Genomic DNA, 20,014 nt, shown 5'->3' on the forward strand with positions numbered 1-20,014 from the left:
ACCCACTTGGAGACAATAGATCGTAGCTGGTGATTACAGAGGAGCTTTCCCCAAAGAGTACTGTGGGAAACTTGCGGCCTTGTGTAATTTGTCAATGTTGTTCGCTGAGAGTGATAGGGCTGGAGCGGTGACAGGGCAGTAGAAGTGAAGGGGGCCAGAGCGGTGAAGGGGGCCAGAGCGGTGCGGTGAAGGGGGCCAGAGCGGTGAAGGGGGCCAGAGCGGTGAAGGGGGCCAGAGCGGTGAAGGGGGCCAGAGCGGTGAAGGGGGCCGGAGCGGTGAAGGGGGCCGGAGCGGTGAAGGGGGCCGGAGCGGTGATGGGACAGGAGAAGTGATGTGGCAGGTGCTGTGGTCAGGCATGAGCAGGAGCGGTGACAGGGCAGGTGCTGTGATCAGGCAGGAGCGGTGACGGGGCAGGTGCTGTGATCAGGCATGAGCAGGAGCGGTGACGGGGCAGGTGCTGTGATCAGGCAGGAGCGGTGACTGGGCAGGTGCTGTGATCAGGCAGGAGCAGTGACCAGGCAGGGGAAATGACAGGGAAGGAGCGGTAACTGGGCATGGGAAATGACAGGGAAGGAGCGGTGACTGGGCAGGAGCAGTGCCTGGGCAGGAGCAGTGACGGTACAGGGGAAATGACAGGGAAGGAGCAGTGACTGGGCAGGAGCAGAGACCGGGCAGGAGAAAGTTACCGGGCGGGAGAAAGTGACTGGGCGGGAGAAGTACTTGTATTGCATTGGATATGCTTTTTCAGGAGAAAAGTAACAGACACACAGATCCAAGTACATGGAGGTACATTGATGCACAATGGAAGCAAGTACATGTAGACCAAAGATGATTGTTTTTTTGTTTTTGTTTTTATAACATAATTATTGTACATGTTTATCAAATCAATACACAAAGCTAGGCACATATCTATAGTTAAAATAAATGCTTATATACAGAGGGACAAATACATAGGGTGGGTATTAATGAATGGGAAAATGGGCAGCATTCCTGGCCCTGGTCCCGCCCAGTCCTGAACAGGCTCAAACTGGCACTCACCCTTGTCCTCTCCACCCTTAACAGGCTCAAACAGTCACTCACCCTTGTCCTCTCCACCCTTAACAGGCTCAAGCAGGCACTCACCCTTGTCCTCTCCACCCTTAACAGGCTCAAACAGGCACTCACCCTTGTCCTCTCCAACCTTAGCTTCGACGCCCGGGCTGAGACACCCTAAGCGGTATACAACCTTTACAACGCAACTTTTACAACGACCTACCATTACCACGCATTTTTTACAACGCAGGATCCATTACAACGCATACCATTACCACGCATGTATTTACAACGCAGGTACCTTTACAACGCATACCATTACAACGTAAGTATTGGTAAGTATATTATTTTATTAAAAATATTATAAGTTTGCGTTTTTGGGTAAAGGGGTATTTTTAGGGTTCAGGGTCAGTTTTGGGTTTTTGGGTAAAGGGGTATTTTTAGGGTTCAGGGTCAGTTTTGGGTTTTTGGGTAAAGGGGTATTTTTAGGGTTCAGGGTCAGTTTTGGGTTTTTGGGCAAAGGGGTATTTTTAGGGTTTAGGGTCAGTTTTCAGTTTTTGGGTAAAGGGTATTTTTAGGGTTCAGGGTCAGTTTTCAGTTTTTGGGTAAAGGGGTATTTTTAGGGTTCAGGGTCAGTTTTCAGTTTTTGAGTAAAGGGGTATTTTTAGGGTTCAGGGTCAGTTTTCAGTTTTTGGGTAAAGGGGTATTTTTAGGGTTCAGGGTCAGTTTTCAGTTTTTGGGTAAAGGGGTATTTTTAGGGTTCAGGGTCAGTTTTCAGTTTTTGGGTAAAGGGGTATTTTTAGGGTTCAGGGTCAGTTTTCAGTTTTTGGGTAAAGGGGTATTTTTAGGGTTCAGGGTCAGTTTTCAGTTTTTGGGTAAAGGGGTATTTTTAGGGTTCAGGGTCAGTTTTGGGTTTTTGGGTAAAGGTGTATTTTTAGGGTTCAGGGTCAGTTTTGGGTTTTTGGGTAAAGGGGTATTTTTAGGGTTTAGGGTCAGTTTTGAGTTTTTGGGTAAAGGGGTATTTGTAGGGTTCAGGGTCAGTTTGGGGTTTTTGGGTAAAGGGGTATTTTTAGGGTTCCGGGTCAGTTTTGGGTTTTTGGGTAAAAGGGTACAAGGTAAAAATTAAATATAATTAAATTTAAATTACATTAAATTAAATTGATTAAATTAAATTAAATTAAATTAAATTAAATTATATTATATTAATTTTAATTAAATTAAATATTAAAAAATATTATATACTTACCAATACTTACGTTGTAATTGTATGCGTTGTAAAGGTATATGCGTTGTAAATACATGCGTGGTAATGGTATGCGTTGTAATGGATCCTGCGTTGTAAAAAATGCGTGGTAATGGTAGGCGTGGTAAAAGTATGCGTTGTAACGTCATACATCCCCCTAAGCCTTGGCCGTTTATAACCCTCATAGTCAGGTGACCCCTTCAGCCAATGGGAACCCTAGCCCTAACACTATCCAATCACAACACTATCCCTATTAGTTTCAAAAACCCTGATCTCTATGTCCAATAGAAGCCCTAGCCCTACCAGTAGTCTCAACCCTAGTCCAACCAACCAATAGCACATGAAGCGCTAGTCCCTACTTCCAATCGAAAGCCTAATCCTACTCTTTGTCCCACACCTAGTCCAGCAACCAATCACACTAGAAGCCCTAATCGCTACTTCCAATTAAAGGCCTAGCCCAACTCGAGTCCCAACAACCAATAGCACAGGAAGCCCTAGTCCATACTTCCAATAGAAATCCTAACCCTAGCCCTAACCCTACATTGATGGAATCACAGACCCAGAAACCAATCAGAACCCTCAAATACCCAACCAATGAGGACACTAACCCTAATCCAATAGAAACATCAGATACAACCACCAATCAGTGTACACATGTACCAAACAATATCAGACTATATAAGATCCCCGCTACCTCAGACAATGTTTGCTGGCCAGTTAGTTGGAAGCTGCTCCTCTATTCAGAAATCTCATAGGAGACAGACGGGCTCCATCCACAACTAGGACTTCTGCAGGTAAGGCCCTAACAAACTTGTCCTCTAACACTATTTGTATAAAACGTTACCCCCTCTCCTAGCCAAAAAAAAGAAGTGCACAGTCCCTATTATACACAGTTTAAACAGCTTATAGCAGATTACTGCTGTCTCAGGGGGGAAGGGGGGTGCTGGTTTCACTGACTTGTTAACACAAAATGGTCGCTGGGGTGCACTGCTTAACATACAGGTCTTCGCACAGAGCAAAGGAGACATTTGGAGGGAAATACTGATGGTCACGGGGAATGAGAGGGAAAAACTACAAAGTTTGGACTGCAAATCTCACAATTCAACAGGTTAAATGGAAGCAGTCACGGGCAGGAAAAACCACAAGTTTAAACACAAAAACAGAGGATAAATTATGCAATCACAGGCAGGTTAAAATTACAATTTTAAACTGTAACAACCACAGGCAAAGACAGTTAAAGAAATGTAAAAAAAAAATAGGATGATGCAACCACAGGTATGGAAAATCGTTTTTTAGACTTTTTTAGGAAAGAGACAGCACTAGTCTGCCTCTTTACCACTTCCTGGACTCTGCTCACTGCAATCTGAGGCACAGGAAGGCTACAACTCACAAGATGGAGGATAATGATTTGGGGCGCACCCAGCAAATCCTTAAGGGCCTGGGCAGGTGTAAGAGGAGGGCTCCGATTTCCTTGGAGCTGGGGAAAACCAATAGCAGGCCTAGGTCTGCTGGCCGGGGGTGGGGGTGGGGCAGGGACTGGGACTGGGACTGGGACTGGGACTGGGACTGGGACTGGGACTGGGACTGGGGAGCTGCTCTATTCAGAGATCTCCTAGGAGACAGACAGGCGCAATCCACACTTTGGTAAGGCATACCTTTTGTCCCCAATTTTTGTCCTGAATTTTCACCCCCTGGTCTGAATTTTTACACTTGCTGTCCTGAAATTCCACCCATGCCAGTTGGCCACCTTACTTCGGCTGCTTACAGCGAGCTTTGCCTGTCCCTTGTTATAACCAATGATCGCCGAAAAAGTGCGGACGCCGGTAAACTTTGGGTAGCCTGAGTTGGGTAGCCTACATTTACTTATTGTTGTTTGCATTGGATTAACTGAACTGAAATATTATGTTTGTTTTGTGCCAAGTCTAAATACATTTGTGTGATGTAAGCTCAGCTCCCCCAGTGGGAACGCCTTTGGAAGCCACGCCCACTTCCAGAGGAACCACATAGTGTTTGTTTTAACACCTTCCGTGCGGGGCTGTTTCCCCGCGCTGTGCTGGGGGGCGGGGGGGGGCGGGGGGACGAGTACACCGCCCCAGTGCTCATGACGAGGTCAGCTCGTCATGAGCCACGGCGCTCTGGTGCTCATGACCAGCTGAGCTCGTCATGGCCTCACCCGTTCCCATGGAACGCTCAGCACAGCAGGGGAATCAACCCAGCCTGCGAGCTTTCCACGGAACGGGCGCGGTCATTGCGAGCTCAGCTCGTCATGAGCACCGGAGCACCGGAGCGCCGTGGCTCATGACGAGCTGACCTCGTCATGAGCACCCAAGGGGTAATAAGCACAGGTTGTTTGTGTCACCATACAGGGACCTCTAGTGGAGGATATTAGCCTGACGTGGTGCTGGCAGCCTCCTCTGTGGCCTCTATGTATCAGCAGCGGCAGGAGTAGAACCAAAACCAGACAACGGGGAGTGTTGCATTCCCACAGGGCATATTACAGGCAGTTATGAAGGGGAACGCCTGAAGTATTTCAACATTTTAGGGTCTTCAGACTACCATGATGCAATGTTGTCAGTGCCGGAAACAAAACGAGCCGCGCACAGCACTTCAGGTATTGGTAAATGTAAAAATCAGTTACTGCCTGACAGAATAGGTTCGAATGAACAAAAATGTCCCTCGAAAATTATGTGAGAAAAAAGTACAAAAAGTGATGCACGGGAGTCTTGAATTAATCTCGGCTACTGGTAATTACTGTGCACAGTATCCCAGTAAATTTTTCCTGCCTTTGCCCCTACGGACAGAGGACCAAGCATTCCATTTATTATTGTGTTTCTTTTTCTAATGTAAAATTATATTCATGGAAAATGGCATCTATATGAACTACTGTACCAAGACACTGATGGGCTGAGAGAAAATAAAAAGACCGTGCCATTTTCTGTTCAGGAAAACACAATGCCATCAGCATTGATGTTGTTGCCCTCTGACGCAGCTATGACATTGCAGGGTACGTCCGATTTATATTTTAGCATTGGTCAAATAATAAACAATGAACTATGTCAGTCAATTGCTTAAGTATTCAAGTGTGCTGCTGATATCTATGTGCCAGCATGCCAAGGTGCTGCTCAAAAGTATATCCGCCTCCTTGAGTGATCACTGGAGTGCAAACAAATTAGCAGGGTTTGATGTGCCAGACATCTGTTTACTGGGTCAGGGCCAGTAGCCTAGCCATTGTGTCATGGGCCCTAGTGCAAGGAAAGAAATGGACCCCTGGCTGCAATTTAAATGTTAAAAGACAGTAATAATCTGGGTTCAATCGGCCCCTGTTGCACCAATGGACGTTACACCCCCCTGGCCATGGCACTGCTCATTGTGCCAGAACTGGTGCAGGTTTCCTTTTCGCTCTCTGGATATCAATCATACCAGGTCTTGCCTCAGACAGCAGAGCCTTTAATCATCTTGCCGATTCTGACACGATACAAGTGTACACATAGCCCCAGGTGTAACCCACATGTTGGTGTGCCAGTTTCAAAACTGCCTGGTATGCGAAATAAATATTACCTTGTGAGGCTGACATTGTGTACAGAAGAACAGGGCGGGCGGATACCCAGGGCACCAAGACCGAGAGAGCTGTACAGAGCCTCAAATCAAGTTCGAGAGAGCCCTGCATTAGTTCCTCATGACTTCCTGGCTTATCATACACACCACCATTCTGTTAATCCTTACAACACTTACTTCTCCTCCCCCACTCACCCTCACGATCTTTACGCTCAGAAAGGCACGATTGTCACAAAGTAGGAATAGTGGCGCTATTTTCCGGGCCCCTCATTTACATTTCTATGCCTGGCTATGCACAGCGTTACTGTATCTCTGAGTTTTTGTAACCAAACAAAACAAGCATTTGCAGTACAATAGGTCTCGCATTACTGAAAGTTTGAGCTATTAGTGTTGCAAATTATATTTGACATAAAAAATATTTAACAAACATTATTCGCATCGCCGATAGCTCAAACGTTCAGCAATACGAGACCTATTACATTACAAATGCTTGTTATTAAAATGTTGTGTGTTTTAGGGTATGGACACCAATATGAAAATATATCTTGCACTCTGCGGACCACTTTTAATCATTATTGGCATGATCACACGAGTTGTTATAGCACAGTGTCTGCGAACAAGGTGGAGTTTCTGGTATTGTACAGCAGTATATTATTTGTTTGGGGATAGAGGTAAGCACACATTATGTCTGAAAGCAAATGTGGTGTCTCTTAGAGTTGTACCGCCCTGAATAATGTGCTCAGGCACAGATGTTGGAGCATGTTGTGCCTAAGAACTTGCTGTTAAATGTAAGTGTGCATGACACGTGAATGTGTGTAAAAACAGGATCTTTTTAGCAAATTAGATGTTTGCAGTTCATTATGAGTAAGAGAAGGAGGTGTAGTCCCAATCTGTAACACCTCCCTGGCCTGCCCTGAATCTCTAGTTTTACAAATCTTTATGGGAGTGATAGATTTACCTGAAGCCGGAAACACTACCTGCCACCTATTTCAACTTATTTTGAAATTGACTGCTCGAAACCTAAACTTCACAAGGTTGCAGTTTTGGCCCGTTCCTTCTCTGTAAGATATGCCTGCCTGCACAAGTGGGGTAACTTTTTGTATTGAAAGAAAGACAGAAACGGATGACAGTTCAATGTTTAGTGACTATAGTGAATTCTGTTTTTTACTTCAAACGTGTAGGCATTGTAGGGGGGCTTTAGTTTTAGTTTAATGTTTGTAGGGCACTTCGGTAAAATAAATGTAATCCACACACTTCACAGCACACTGGCTTCCATTGGATATTGGGTCATTCCTTCTTTTTTAGCACTAGGCACAGCCACATGTGAGGTACCATTTTAGGTCTCACTTAAACAGTGCATGCGCTGTGCTTGTAGATGTATTGTTTACAATTCAAGGGGCTTGCAACCCGGCTACAGAGTGCCATTAGGTGTTTTCATTGTCACACTCATTTGCTTTCTCTCAACTGTTTAGCTCAGGATGCTTCCCTTCCTTTCTTTTGTTAGTCCCTCCCTGGAACATTTACCAAGAACATGTGTTCTTCGTCTTTTTGCAAACGCACTATTTATTTTTTATTTCATAAGCGGTTTGGTATTATTCCTGGACGTGCAATGTGCTTTCCACCTTTTAACATAGGCATACAGCTTCTTATTTATGTTGCTTATACTCATATTTGCTGTCTCTATTGACACTTCAATTTCATACACCCACACTGTTCTACGCTATGCCACTCCACTCAATGCCACTCCACAGCACTCTACTCCACTCTGTTTGAAGCCACTCCACTGTAAACCTCTATACTCTCTTCTATGCCCCTCCATGCCACTCCACTAGGTCCTACGCTCTACTCTTTGGCGCTCTACTCTTTGGCGCTCTACTCTTTGGCGCTCTACTCTTTGGCGCTCTACTCTGTGGCGCTCTACTCTGTGGCGCTCTACTCTGTGGCGCTCTACTCTGTGGCGCTCTACTCTGTGGCGCTCTACTCTGTGGCGCTCTACTCTGTGGCGCTCTACTCTGTGGCGCTCTACTCTGTGGCGCTCTACTCTGTGCCGCTCTACTCTACTGTCTTTCTGCTCCACTCTACTCTATGCCACTCCATTCCTCACAGTGCTGCTTTATGCCATCCTACGCCACCCTATTCTACGCCACTCTTCTCTATGCCACCCCACGCCATTCTACTCCACCCCACTCTATGCCACTGTACTCTACCGATCTACTCTACTCCAGTCTGTGCCACTCCACAGTGTCACTCTGCTCCACTCTACCCCGTTCCACTGTACACTACGTTACGCCATTCCACTGTATGCCACGCTGTAATCCACTGTACTCTATGCACTCTGTGCGGCTATACTATACACCACTCTATTTATTGGCAATCTACGTTACACCATTCTACTTTGTCGCTGTACTATATGGCACACTGCGCCACTAGTGTACACCAGTCAATTCTATGCCATGCCACTCTCCTCAACTCTGTTGTACGCCTCTCTATTCCATTCTCCTCTACACCACTCTATTCCATTCTCCTCTACGCCACTATCCTCTTTGCCACTCTACATCATGCCACTAACCTTTAGCCATGCTGAACAGCAGCCCTGCTGCTGTACAACAATAGCTCTCCCATAGGTGAGACCAATTGACATTTCAAATGCTTGTTTAACAGGGGAGGAGAGGTTTGAGGCAGTGCAGATTGATGAGACATTTGCTGTCATTTAGTTTATACATTAGTTTAGAGTTACTACTATAAGTAACTCTAATTTTAAAAGCAATCTTCAACTGCCTTCTAGTCTTATGTCATTATGAGAAGGGCCAATTAAAAGTCAGAGACACAGATATTTCAGCTGTAAACTTCAGATTTCGTGGCCTTACTGATTTTAGACATTTAACAATTTTTTCCCTGAGTCTTTGAAAAATTTCTGTTGCTTCATATGTTTGTAGCAGGCCTAAAGTATGCAGTAACATAATAAAGGAATGACTAAGGACTTGAAACTGTACTGGTATCAATTAACATAGACTAGCAACACTGCAGGCAGTGACTGCGGTACTCATAGATTATAGTAGCTATTGAGCTGGTTTGCACGTTGGGATGAGCAGTGGCATGGTTTTTTATATTACCACATCCCCTGCCATTCCATCGCCTGTGATATTACATCTGGGGTGGAGGGCTGTGCTTTAAATGGGCAGGTACTGTCTGGTACTCAGTACCTGCACTTCTTTAAATTAAAAGGGAGAGTACCAGCTCTTCTCAGTGGCAAGCGGGTCCTTTGGAGAAGAGCGTATCTGCACTTTTCTATTAACATTTAAAGCTGTGGTTGAGGGAGGTGTATAGAATTCCTGACCCATCCATCTTTTTTAACATTTAATTTACTCATAACCTATTCTAATAAAATAACCCTTACCCTTTTTATAAAACCTACCTTTTGACGTCGTGTAGAAGGTGTGTTAGTGGGGATGCACCATGGATACTTGCATAGTGGGTCTTTGCAGTGAGTTTGTGCTTCCCAAGTCACGTAGTCACACAGCGACTCTGATACTCTTTAATTGTTTGCAGGAAGTATGTGCACACTGCAATGTGTAAAATATATAAAAGGAGTCCCAAGAAAGAGTGCGTGAGTGTTACTACTCTGTTATCAGGAAGGAAGAAGGTTGTGGAGAGAGGTGTGTCTGGTATAAGTGTGAGGTAGATGACGATCTTGACACCAAAACTCACAAATGGTATTTGGAGAGGACAGAGAAACTGCTCAATGTGGTTGCATAGTTGCAGGTTTACACATTTCTCTAGTAGCTTTTAGTAGCTTTGCTAGTTATCAGTATGTTGGCAATTGGCCGGAAATTGTTGAGGTCGGACAGGTCAGCGTTTGTGTATTGTTTTTTAGAATTGGTATGACCTGTTGTGGTGATGTTACTGGAAGAACATAGAAAGCAGTGACATCAATAAAATGTCTGATGTGGGTCTTGGAGAGGTTGACTCTGGCCATTCACGATAGCAGCAGTTTAGACCACATCATCACCAATGACCTAGCTGCCGTCATTGCTCAGCCTAAATTTCCCTGCAGTACATAGTTAGGGTCCTTGTGTGGAAGTGGGCTTATTATCTTTTTCAAATCTTCCACTTAGATACGAAAGAAACCCAGAAGTCTGAGGCTATTGAATATACAAAACACTATTTATTTTGCTCGAGCATGTGCACCACTTCACAGCACCAAGATGGCCATCAAAGAGTGAACCATGTACAAAGGCTTCACAAGTTACTCATATATTTACCCCAGACTGAGTGCATGTATTACGAGACCAGAGGTTAATCATAGGAGCCTGGGGTTTACAAAGCAGACACTGACAACACATTGCTCATTATGCAGATAAAACATTTGCAGCCGCAAGGCAGGTCACAGATCACGAGGAACATTTCTCGGTAATTAATTCTTGTCACACAAACATGAACAACAGTCAGCAAGAATAAATGGGTGAAATGTCCCAGCTTGTTCCAACAAAGCAAAATGTCGGTTTAAAGGACAAAATGACAGAACTGATGTAAATTTTAAAATGCAATTTTCCACAAACGACCCTTGGGACATAAGTTCAACATTTTGTTCCAGAATTTGCGATATAATAAACAAACTTTATACATTCCATTGGGCAGCATGTGGTGTTTGATCACTAAGGACCTTCATAAGATAATATTCTCTCATCTATCTGCGTTAATTTATCTTTCTCCTATTTCTGCACCATTGCTGCATTAGTCTGATGTATGGATGTTGGGGTGGGGCAGCAAGCAAAAGCTAACATGCTGCAGCATATGGATTAGCACTGTAAACATAGACAACAAGCCAATATGCTACCACCTATTACAGCCGCTATAATTATTAATTTCTAGCCCCATTGGGTAAATATTCCCCAAACCCATCCTGAACTGGTCCATTTATCCTGATTAATTTCAGATTACACTTTATGCAACTTCTGTAATGCTAACTTTACATTAGGTGCATTACCGGGTATATAAGCACAGCAGGAGGTACCTATCATGCGACACATTCCTCCTTTTTCAGCTAACATATCTAAAGCCATGTGATGCTGCAAAGTCATAAGTCTGTTGGCTTGCATTTCCACTGCTATATTAGGTAACGCTCCTACAGTTTCATTTATTACAGCTTCCACCACCCTAGTCTGTCTTAACTCCCAGCTATTTATGCTAGATCCCTGAAATGGTATTAAACCCTTCAATGCATCCACAAACTGTTGCCTAGAAGTATCAGTTTGGTCGTACTCCCTTTAGTCAAATGGTGGTCAGAAGGTGCAAGAAAACTGGTGGCAATATGAAAGCTACATAAATCGTCTGGACCACCCGATGGGCAACCATACATAAGCATCTTGGCCACAAACGAAATAAGTATTTGATGAGGCAGTGAACAATGGGCTGAAGGACGTATTCAATTTTACTACTTTTTCACAGGTACTATTTCCAGATGTCACCATCCCTTGAGCACAACGGGAAGCGGGAATGGTAACATTCTAATGGCCAGACCATTGTCTTTGGTGCCATTCCTCTTTCTAAAAACCTTTGTCTTTGAGGAGGTTTTGAAATGCCTAAACTCATACGCTTACTTCTCTGTTCCTTCAGACCTGCTGCTCTGCCAGCAAACTGTGGTCTTTGTTAGATTACGGGGGTTTACCAGATTGTGGAAAGGCCTCACAAGGTAAAATCCGGTTTTGTCAATATCAGTGCCAATTAGTGTCCCCCAATATTTCCAGCATTGTTTGAAGCAGTCTGAGAAAATGGCAAGGGAACTAAAGGCATACTATGTTGTACAGCTGTTGGTAATAATCAGCAGATCGTTCTGTTAGTTCCCTGGTGAGTTTCATGCAAAGTCTGAACAAAAGTGTTTTCGTGGAAGGTTATTCTATGGGATAAATGTGATGAGTATAAGGTAAAATGGAAGTGCTTTGGCACAGGCGTAGTTTTGGGTATTATAGAATGTACAGTGTAATTTCCTTTAAAATACCATGTTAAAGCAAAATCATAATTGAAATAACTAATACAACAAAAATAATTAATAGTCTTCTCTTTCCCCTCACAGCATTATTTACCGGTAGTAAAACGTGTATTTCTTCCCTCTCAGCAGGGGTCGTAGGGTGGCCAAAGGGATGGAGCTCCATTCTTGCAGTTGATAGTCTGCAATGTCCTTATTTTACTAACCTTACTGCACAAGTTAGTCCATTAAAGGTGGCACTCTTGAGTGCCTGGCAGTTTGTGCTTGTTCCGTCCTAAGCACTTTCCTATCTAATCCTTCAAATTCCTTGGTCGTAAGGTATACCGTTGCGCAGTTGGTTGTGGGTCAAATCTTTTTGCAGTGGGCACTCAACAGTTATGACTCAAGCTGTCTCCTTCCGAAGGTTACTCAGGCCAAAACGGTGGGGCTCTTTTGACGTTGGACAAATGAATCCAGTTCTTATGACTATCGCACCACACTGCAATTTGTGTAACCAACAATATTTGTACCGGCCCTTTCCATCTGGGCTGGAGACTTTTTCTTCACAAAATTCTTGGTGAGCACTCAGTCCCCTGGCCTTATATTGTGTACTTCTCCTTCCAAAGGCAGGACCCAAATGTCTCTGACCTGTTGATAAATAGCAGAGAGGCATTGGTCAGTTCCTTACAGTATTCCAACAATGCAGAGTAAGACCAGTTACGAAACTTAGATGGAAATGCAATCCCATGTACGTTGGCTGGTCTACCCATTACCATCTCTAAGGGAGATAACCTATTCTTTATTTTCACTGTATTTCTCATTGTGCTAAAGGTAAAGCAGCCACCCAACTCAATTTACTAGATGCACATATTTTTGTCAATTTACTCCTCAAAGTGGCATTATATCTTTCCAGTAAGCCTGCTGCTTTTGCATGATATATTGAATGAAACGTTTGTCTAATGCCTAAACCTTGGCACACTAATTCCATTATTTCATTTGAGAAAGGTGCCCTGTTCTCACTCCAAAGGCTTCTGGGCAATCAGAATCTCGGAAAATATCCCTTCAACAATACTTTTGTGGTTTTCATAGCTGCACCAACCTCCCTAAATTGTGGGCCACTCTGAAAGCATACTGGATATCAGTATATATATTAACTCAATCCCTCTGGCAATTCGCATGCGCTGGTCAGTGCTATTGATTCGGCAGCCTAATACCTTTGAAAGTGTGACGAACGTTTTTCTTATTTTGGGGCCCGTTGTCCATCTATGTGTGTCCCATGTTCTTATTAGAACATTGTAATGTTGGAAGCTCCATTGAAAACAATGGAGTAGCTCCGGGCTTAAAGTGGCTGGTATAAGCCCGGAGCTTCAGCCTTCCAATGCTACTTTCTCACGCACATCTAATTAAGCTCTAGAAATTATTTGATGATCCATTTCGCATGACAACCTCTTAGTCTGGTATTTCCCTCTTTCGAGGAATATTTTTGGGGGCACAGGGTAGGCGAGAACCCCCCTTTGGGGAGGGAATGTTGAGGACGGTCCTCATGTTGCACTGGAAGGAGTATAGTTTGGGGTACTAGATCCAGACTGTGATGCAAAGGGTGTATGGGCAGTAGACAAATTCTGCACTAGGGGTGTCGAATTGGTCGGTACGGGTAGTGGTACCTGAGGTGGTTGTTGTGCAGGTACTGCTCCTGGGAGCATATTAAGCATGGGTGGTGGATGCTGCGCAGTATTATACGGGGGCTGTTGGTCAAGCAGTTTGTCCAATTATGGGTCTCCCTCCTTATTTTCACATTTCTTTTTGGGATACAAAACATTTATCTGTTCCATACCTTCTTGTATTTTTTTACCATCATATTCTGATGCCTTAGCCTACAAATTTTAAAAACCACAGACATTGAAGGGGAAACCTTTTTGTGCATGACACATTCTTGCAAATACTGTAATTTCCCAAGATCACAAGTTCAATTTATGGGAAATTGCAACTCTTTATTTGCCTTGGTATATTTATTCCGTAAGTAGTTGTATACGTTCATAATTACTCCTTTTTTTTTTTTTACCATCAAATCCAGCCTGGGCTGTCTTCAGCAGGATTCGGTACAGCTTCATCTAAACTCTTCCCTGAGCCTACACAACAACAACATTTTTTAATGCATTTTTTCATCTTGGTACTAATCATTCCCCATTTATATTATCTATATTCCTCTAAATTAGCAATCATTCAAAAGAAAAATGCACAAATACAATCTCACCAATATATAGTCTGCCTTTATCGTCTGACTCAAGCTGGGAAAATGCCTTTTCCCCCAAAAAAACTCAGCTCGGGGTCCTTTCCCAGGGAAATCCTGTTGTCGTGAGGCCTGAGTGGGACTTCAGATGGCAGCTGCAGAGAAACTTTGTCTCCTTGATGCACAGCGCCCCTCAATCAGTTGGTCCCAGGTCGCTTCTCCACGACAAATCTCAAAGCTGGTGGATGTCCATCAGAGTGGTCCCATCTTGAGTGCCAGTTGTGGAAGTGTGCTCATTATCGTTTCCAAATCTTCCACTTAAATTTGAAAGAAATCCAGCTGTCAGAGGCAACTGAAGATACAAAATGCTATTTATTTTGCTCGAGCAGGTGCACCACTTCAGAGACTAAGATGGCCATGAAAGAATGAACCACTACAAAGGCTTCTCAAGTTACTTAGACATTTACACTATACTGAGTGAGTGTAGACCAAGTCCAAAGGTTAATTATAGGCGCACCTTGGGTTTGCAAAGCAGACGCTGACAAACACATTACTCATTATGCGGATAAGAACATTTGGAGCCACGAGGCAACTCACAGATCCTGAGAAACATTTCTAAGTAGATAATTTAGAGTCACACGAACATGGCAAACATCACCTAGAATACATGGGTGAAAGGTTACAGCTTGTTCCGATTAAGCAAAACGTTGGTTTAAAGGACAAAATGACCGAACAGATGTTAATTTTAAAATACAATTTTCCACACTTGTTTATTATTCTAACCCCTAGATATCTAAACGCCAGTGGTGCTAACTTCCGTGCCTGCAATGCCATCAGATCTATTCTCTCTGCTCCCTTTGAGTTGGTAGGAAGAGGCACGACTTGGCCATGCTTATTCAGAGACCTGATTGTTCCCCCGAAGCCGTGTAGTTTATTTACAGTAGTGGCAGGCTCTCCCTGCATTCTGTCACATAGAGTAGAATGTAGTCTACATATAAAGAGATGGCGTGGGTAAAGCCATATATCGACCAGCCATCCTGTTTTCCCAACCTGGTCATATGACACACCAGAGGTTTCATTGTCCACGCAGAGTGCAGGTGAGAAAAAGGACTTCTCTTGCAGGGGATACTCATCAATAGTCCTACGCACTGAATAATCCTGTCCCATGTGCGGAGACCCCGGAGCATTTATAAAATTATATGCATATAAATATATATATTCATGCATGTTTTACCAAATCTAAGGACTAGTCTGGTGTTAAACATATATATATATTTATATAATGCATAAATACATATGTATACATACACATATAAACGTGCAGGCTAAAACACCAAATCATGCTTAAATATGCCAATATTGCATTGTATTACATTTAAAATAAAACATACATTACAACATTTCCATGACATAGAGAAATGTACTCTTAACTTGTTTGAACATAGCCTTTATTTTTAAGGGCATAGGCAAGGAAATATCAGGCAGATTAGCCCAGAAGGCTGCATATAGAACACTCATCAAAAACTGGCGCTGCGCCTTAAAGACCTCCAGGCTCCCATCGTGCCCTACAGGTGACAGTTAGGTCAGTTCTTTTTTCTGGCGCCTTCTGTGAGTATCCTGGAGCATTGAGCTTGTCAGTTAGTGGATTTCTCTCACTAATTGTTTTTGTGAAGCTGAATTCTTTTACTTCATTTGACATTTTATAGTACTAGCAGTACTATTCCACCTTTTTCTGACTTTACTGGGTTTTTTTTTGTCAGAAATTCAATTAATGTGTCACCATATCACCTTGGTGACATCCCTGTGTTTTGGGCACACCTTTGATACTTGAACAAGCAAGCTTCTACAACAAAGATGATTATCGTAGTTTATTTGAGTGTCATCATTAGTTTCATGATGTAGAAAATCTTTTTTCATGCATTAATTTTCATCGTTTTTCCATGTTACATATTTCGAAACTGCTCCAATGCATTTCGGGTAGTGTACCCTTCGTCCGGGAGCTCTGTGGGTAATAAAAGATATAGCACTAAGTATTGGGGTCGTGTTTTAGGATATCGTTAGCGTAGCATGCAGGTGGGGGTCAGTGAGGTGTGTTTATCAGGGTGACCGGCATCTATAAGAGTGCAACGAAAAGTGTGGTGGAAGTGACATGATGTTGAAACAATAATGTGTTTGTTGGTATTTTAAGTCCCTAAGTACGAGTGGCAGTTAAAAAGGCGTCAAAAAAAACAAAAATATATACCAGTGATGTATATAAAAAAAATATAATAACGAATTTGTTTTATTTTATTTTTTATATTTTTTTATATATATATATTTTTATATATATATATATTTTTATATATATTTATTTTATATATTATATATTTTTTTATATACATAACTGGTATATATTTTTGTTGTTTGTTGTTAGCTCAGGATACATTTGCTCGTGAATACTCAGTTCCCACCCCACTACCATAAAGAGCACACACGTTCACCCACACTTCACTGGTATTCACCCAACATGGCCGCCATATTATAGTCCTATCTTTCTATCTATTACACCTTCTCCTCCTTCCATATATCCCCTTCCGGGTTAACACCAGAATCACGGACGCCGGAGAGATGTCTAACAGCCACGGAGCACACTAACAATCTAGTAAGTCAGCAATAGTATGCCGCTGCCTATTTAACTTATGTATAAACGCGCATCTAACTTATGTTTAAACGCGCATTGCCAAACGAATGCGGGCAAAGTGGACCTTAACGCATTCTCTTACAACTCCTTATGTTTAGATAACCCGAACGTCGGATGACACGTGAGTGTTCAAGACGCCTTTCTAACTCCCACTCGTACTTAGGCACTTAAAATACCACCGAACACATTATTGTTTCAACATCATTTCACTTCCACCACACTTTTCGTTGCACTCTTTTAGATGCCGGTCACCCTGATAAACATACCTCACTGACCCCCACCTGCATGCTACGCTAACAATATCCTAAAACATGACCCCAATACTTAGTGCTATATCTTTTATTACCCACAGAGCTCCCGGACGAAGGGTACACTACCCGAAATGCATTGGAGCAGTTTTGAAATATGTAATATGTAACATGGAAAAACGATGAAAATGAATGCATGAAAAAAAGATTTTCTACATCATGAAACTAATGATGACACTCAAATAAACTACGATAATCATCTTTGTTGTAGAAGCTTGCTTGTTCAAGTATCAAAGGTGTGCCCAAAACACAGGGATGTCACCAAGGTGATATGGTGACACATTAATTGAATTTATTGCATAGACGTGTGCCAGGACGGACACGCCACCTGTTTAGTGCACCCAACCTCCGAATACAGATTTCTTCCAATTCACAAACAGACTTTGCCAAGCCAGCTGTGCGTCCCCCACCTATTTTTTCTAGTTTTTGTCAGAAATGCCAGCCTTGTTTAATAAGTGACCTTCTTGTGGGAAGAAAATGGCAAAATCCGACCCACACTCTGTCTGGATTGTGTGCTTGCCATCCTCACACAGACCTGACAAGTGTTACTACTGCCAGCAGTTCTCCAGAATGACCCTTTGTGGAAGGGAGAAGATCAAACTGCATGCCATGCAGGAGAGAGTAAAGGCATCTGCAAGTGGCCTGGAAAGACATCCTCCTAAAGAGCCCTCCTCTCAAGTAAGGTTTGAGCATAAGAAAAACGGGGAAAAAAGGAAACATCGGTCAGATTCATCATTGACAGGGAAAAGATTGCAGTCGAAGGTACCCTTATGCTCGCCGTTGGCTTCTAAGTCGTTGACAGGAAGACCTTTATCAGAGTCGACGCCGAAAGAACAATTGCCATCAAAGCGCACAACGCCAGGATTGGCAAGTAAGTCTAAGCCTAGACAGGCGTCAGTGATTCACCGGCCAATGTTGACTTTCTCTTCGACGGTCTAGGTCCACTTCACATACGATGGTGGAGAGCGCAGACGCTCGACGTTGAAGACGCACCAACATGGGCGGTCGCCGTCGAGGTCTCCAGTGCCGACGTCTAGGACACCTCAGAGGTCGAAAACGCCACTGACATTGAAGACTCCGACGTCGAAGACTCCACCGACTGCAAGCCTTGATCAGACGCTCGGCTGCACCGTCACTGAAGGCAGGGCGAGTTCGATCAACGTAGAGGACATCGCTGCGAGAAGAGCAACATTGAGACCTCTGTCCTCCCATACGTCTCCACCAGCTAAGAGGCAGATAATGACTTGATCACCTGTACCGGCGCCAAGAGATCCTTCGACTTTGAGGGAGATTCAAGAGGTGGAACCTCAGGATTCAACGTCTAAAAGGTTGACGTCCAAGAGTGTTCATCCTCCCCAGGCTTGAGAATTGTTTAAATTACTATGGAGCGCTCTCCGGTTCGAGAGCAGCATTCACCTTCGATCAACCTATCCCTGAGATGGATGAGGAGTGTGAAGGAGTAGAGAGTGCCAAGACGTAGTCCATGGTATGATTACTCTCAAATATAATCTCCATCTCGTACTTCTGAGGTGCACCCACCGACACCAACCACAAGGTCGCCTTGGATACAACAATCTCCAACTGCAAGGAGATGTCGATCGCAAGATTGCCTCTTAAGCGCTCCCAATCTAGATCTCGACTGTCTCATTCACCAAGACCTCAAGACTATAGACGCAGGTCTCCATCAGGGTCTACCAACTCCTCCAGATCTTCCTTGTCGTCCACTCCTCCCACCAGAGTAGAACCAGTGGATGATATCATGACGTTCAATGAGGTCCTTTGTGGGGGGGGCTGCAAAACTCAACATTGAGATGCCTTCCACGACTCCCTCGGCTTCTGTCATATTCGAAACCCTCCATCACAGGTCTCCCACTAGACCTCTGCTCCCTTTGGTTCCTCGACTTCTAGAACCAGCACTTCACACCTTTCTCACTCTTGCGTCAATTGGAGCAGTGCCACCATGCATAATCAAGAAATGCAGAGCTCCAGAATAGGATCCACTGTTTTGAGGTGCGACCCACCACCGGACTTGGTCATGGTATCCGCAGCAAGGAAAGCGCTCGTAGGGGCTTCCTCCTCTGCAGTCTCTAGTGATAAAGACAGCAAATCCATGGTCTCTAGGGAAGAGGATGTGTAACACCTCAGCCTCTTACATTAAAGTTGCTAGCGCTATCCCTCTCTTGGGACGATATGACCGTTCATTATGGGACTCTCTCTCAAGGTTTGCTGACAAATTGCCAAAAGAAGATCAAAAGGATTTTCAAGAGATCCTGCATGAAGGAGGGCTCGTAGCAAACCAGATCATAAGCGCAGCAGCCGATGCATCAGATCTGACAACTCATGGCTATTCATATGGCATCTGCGCTAGGCGATCTTCCTGGCTGAGACTCAGGGGCCTAAAACTGAAGGCCCAACACAGAATTCTCAACCTTTCTTTCAATGGAACTTCTCTTTTTGGCTCTCATGCAGATGATATGTCCAGAATGAAGTCAGAACTTGACACCTTGAAGGCAGCAGGGCTGGAGAAAAGGAAGGACTTCAGATGTCTATATCGTCCTTATTGCCGTGAATAGCAACAGAGGGTTCAAACCCCTCACTGGTCATCGCTGCAACATCTTGCTAGATTGCATTATCACCAGCTCTGACCTGGAGAAGGATGAGGGGCCTCCAGGCAAACAACCCCTTCGGCAAAACAGCAGCAGAAACAGTGATTGCTTGTTTCCCCTAACACTCTTGTAACATTGCTTGTTACGGGAAACGAGCACTCACTGTTACCCAATTGGGGGGGTGGGGGGGGGGGAGTATAATGTTTCACTTGGGCGAGTGGCTCAAAAAAACAAAGGACTATTGGATTCTCAATATTCTGAGGAATGGGTACTCAAACCGATTCAAATCCCCACCAGCTGCCATACCCCCTCGTAGATCTTCAGTACATCAGCTCAAGCTGATTCGAGCAGAGGTCTCCATCTTGTTACAATAACACACCATCAAAAAAGTTTCC

General features: G+C 43.8%; 1 protein-coding gene and 1 long non-coding RNA gene across 5 annotated transcripts in view; one reads left to right on the plus strand and one right to left on the minus strand.

The window, feature by feature from the left end:
- PLEKHA1 (pleckstrin homology domain containing A1) overlaps window positions 1-20,014 on the plus strand; it is a 486,448-nt gene that overhangs the window by 84,202 nt on the left and 382,232 nt on the right. The window lies entirely within an intron of this gene.
- LOC144753556 (uncharacterized) lies at window positions 9,976-14,498 on the minus strand. Its single transcript, XR_013594410.1, has 2 exons — window positions 14,050-14,498; window positions 9,976-12,443 (listed from the first exon to the last, which is right to left on the minus strand). It is a non-coding gene; the product is annotated as an uncharacterized LOC144753556 (long non-coding RNA).

Source organism: Lissotriton helveticus, chromosome 5_1 (genome assembly GCF_964261635.1).
Source record: "Lissotriton helveticus chromosome 5_1, aLisHel1.1, whole genome shotgun sequence".
Lineage (NCBI taxonomy): Eukaryota > Metazoa > Chordata > Amphibia > Caudata > Salamandridae > Lissotriton > Lissotriton helveticus.